General features: G+C 40.8%; 1 long non-coding RNA gene across 1 annotated transcript in view; it reads right to left on the bottom strand.

Annotated features, from left to right (window-relative positions):
• Positions 1–698: 698 nt before the first annotated feature.
• LOC106146257 overlaps positions 699–3,362 on the bottom strand; it is an 8,843-nt gene continuing 6,179 nt past the window's right edge. Inside the window, exons 2-3 of the long non-coding RNA XR_264591.2 lie at positions 1,582–1,699; positions 699–966 (exon numbers count right to left, since the gene is read on the bottom strand). This is a non-coding gene — a long non-coding RNA (uncharacterized LOC106146257). The remainder of the gene's footprint in view (positions 967–1,581; positions 1,700–3,362) is intronic.

Below are 3,362 nucleotides of genomic sequence, written 5' to 3'. Positions count from 1 at the left end.
CATTTTCATGTCAGCTGTTTACTTGTTTACAAATCCTAACAGATAACAGCAGAAATAAAAACCTATGTGCACTACAATGAAATTACAAATAAAATTCTATAACAAAAATAATATTTGCTTCAATTGTCCCACCCAAGGCAGGCTTCATACATGAAAAGTACATGTTCCATATCCAAGTATCACTTACAATGATAGCACATATGCTTTGTTTTCCTGTACTTTCTTGTAGAGCACAGTTGACATCTTTTTGGTTTTTTTGTTGTTGTAGTGGGTCTTTGGGATGCTAAACCTACCTATTCACCTGTCAGTTCACCAGTGTGCTCCACAACTTTTTGCATAGTTTTTCTTCTGCTGTAAACGATCTCTTATGAGTTCCAGTCCCAACCCTTTAAAAAAATTTCTCTGTGGTATTTTGCACTACTCATTTTCTCTACAAACTCTCAAACTCGGTATGCCACACATATTTAGGATTGAGTAAAACACAACCATTGGCCAATGCTTTGTGTTTTGAGTGACATCATAATTATTGCATAACTCATCAATAACATCTACTCCATCTTTGGTTTTGTTGTAGAAAGTTTCCATCTCAGGCTTCTATTTGTCAAGATTTCCCTATCAATATTTCCACCATGATGAATGTTGACATCAGCAGTACCAGTTTGTTTTTCTTTGCCATATACAAAGCCAATGTAAATCTTTTTGAAATCCAAAGATTGTACTATAGAATTCTGTTTTCAAATTGCAGTGTTTCATTTGGAATTTCTGCTCTGTTCCTGCATACAGTCCCTGTGCTTCTCAACTTGTGCTCTGTTAGCCAAAGTAACATCCACTGGAAACTGATAGACCAATTGTCGAGTGTCATATTCCAATTAGTTTGGGAGATGGGAGCAGCAAATCTGTTCACAGCATCATTCAGTTTGTTACGATAAGAATAAGGACCTGATGGCTGAGTTCCAGGACACCTGTCTAAATTGAAAGCATAATAAGTCTTTGCATCTACAAGGGCATAAATTTTTATGCCATATTTTGACCCATTGCTCTTCCATAAATCCTTTACATTCCTGCAGTTACTATGAGAAATCCCTGCTAAATGTAGCAGACTTATGAATCCTTTCAATTCAACTAGTGAGGTATCATAATAAGTACATTTTGAATATGGCTATTGATGCACACAAAATATTTTACTTCCATTTCATCCTTTGTGTATCTCACAACATCTTGTATCATTTTGTCTGTTATAATTTCCAACATTGGATGGCAGTGTTGGCATTTTGCCCAATACCTTTCACCCCTGCCAAGACCCTTGCTTTATTTTCACAACTAGTTCTAACATTGGATTGTTCCATTTGATTGCATGACCATTTTGCAACATTTTGATTAATCAAATATGTACGTACATTGCTGTTGTGTTCATCATCTGAATCAAAGAGGTTTGCATTCCCAGAGTCTGTACTGGTCAATTCTTGCTACATTTCACTGTCACAGGAATTATGGCTCACATGACCAGTGCCAAAATCGTCATCATCATCATCATCACCACACACCCGCACCACTCTTCTGTTATGAAAGCATATATTTTACCATAATAAATCATCTTCATCATCCATCCATGAGTAATCTGATGATTCACTTTTAACCTCCTCCAAAACTTGCCAATCTGGTTTTTCAAGTGCCATTGCACTGAATTGGGTTACTTCTACTAGAAAAATCAAAAGAAAACTTTTTTTAATAAATTCTATAGTATAGATGTATTATACCCTTTGTAATGCTCAGGTAAACATATGCAAAACCTGTTCCATGGAGCATAACATGGGTGTAAATCCTGATTTGACAATTTTGCACAGGTAGACACCCCTTTCCTTTCATCATACCAAGTGGACAAATACATAGATTGCTTCCTGTATCACTCAGGGAAAGTTACAGAGATATACAACAGGCTACTATTATATTACAGTAAAAATTCACAGTAGAAAAGTAAGAGGTGTGTATGTGACATGCTCTATTATGCTTCAAGGGATGTATTCAATAGGAGTGCACCTCTTAAGGACCACAGTTCACATCCATCCTTGCCCAGCTGGTCTCCATGACCTCTTGCAGAGGAACTTGGCTGCAACTCCAGGTGTGGATTCTAACACCTAAAAACCCTGGGCCCATCAGTCCATGCTGCATCAGACGGTCACAGAGAAAAATGACTCTGGCTGTGTTTTTCTGATGACATCTGGGAAATTCCTGTGTTAGAAACTAGAAAAAGTGTCAGGAGCCCTGAGAAAAATCCAAGCAACACAGCAAAGAGCATTTTCATGGAGAGCACTAGGGACAACAGAGAGCAGGAGTGGGAACAGGAGGACACTAATGGAAGACACCAACAATTTGGAGGTAGATTTATTTTATAGACAGGCACTCGTCAGAATCATTTCCAAAATATCAGGCCCGAGAGCAGGCAACCCAGGACCCCGCTTCCATTACAGTCTGAGTCTCTGCCCTCCATGTACCCATGGCAGACAGGAATTCCTCACTCAGAAGCCCCAGGGAGTGCTCTCACTGGGCCCTCCCTGCATGGGGCCTGAGCCAAGTGAGCAAGTCCTCCAAGAGCTGTTGGTCCTGCGGTTTGAGTCCCTGCTTTACTTGTGCCAGGACCCCCTGGGGTGTCCCAGGCACAGGCAGTCTGTGATTGCTGTTGGTCCGGCCTGCATCTGGTTTGTGTATGTGTCCTGAACTGACTGGAGACACAGAATCAGGTGGTTCACAATCTGTCAACCCTGCAGTTCATGTCTGCGTTTTGCCTGTACCCTAAACTGCCTGGGGACATAGGCCCACTGGACTGGGATTGTCACACCAGTGCAACCCAAGTCTGGGCCATGCACGTGCCCTGAACTGCAAGGGGATGCTGGCTCAGAAGCTCTGCCATCAGCTGACACCAATGCCTAGATACAAATCAACAACTGCCGGAAAACCCCAGACTAAGTAGAGCTTCTCAGCAGACACTGAGGGGCAAACCTGACCAACAGGAAAACTAGGGACACATCCCAAAACAATCCCAGAACTCCACCCCACACAGAACAAGTCCAGGAGACATCAACATAGGAGAACTTGGTAAACACACCCCTGAAATAGCTGAAATGATTGCAGTGGAAGTAAAGAAACAACTCCATAAGGCCATAGAAGAGATGAGATCAGAAATAATCTCTCAGGCAAAAAATAAAATGACAATAATAATGAAAGAACTGCTCAAAGCATCTGAAGAAGAAACATATAAGAAAATAGAAGAATAAAGGCAATGGACAGAAGCGTTAAATGAAAAATGTAGAAAGGACTTAGAATGCATGAACCAGATTCAAAGAGACTTCCAGGAAAACAAAGCT

Source organism: Chinchilla lanigera, unplaced genomic scaffold, assembly GCF_000276665.1.
Source record: "Chinchilla lanigera isolate Chin_1 unplaced genomic scaffold, ChiLan1.0 scaffold00119, whole genome shotgun sequence".
Taxonomy (NCBI): Eukaryota; Metazoa; Chordata; class Mammalia; order Rodentia; family Chinchillidae; genus Chinchilla; species Chinchilla lanigera.
This window is presented reverse-complemented; position numbering and strand designations above follow the sequence as displayed.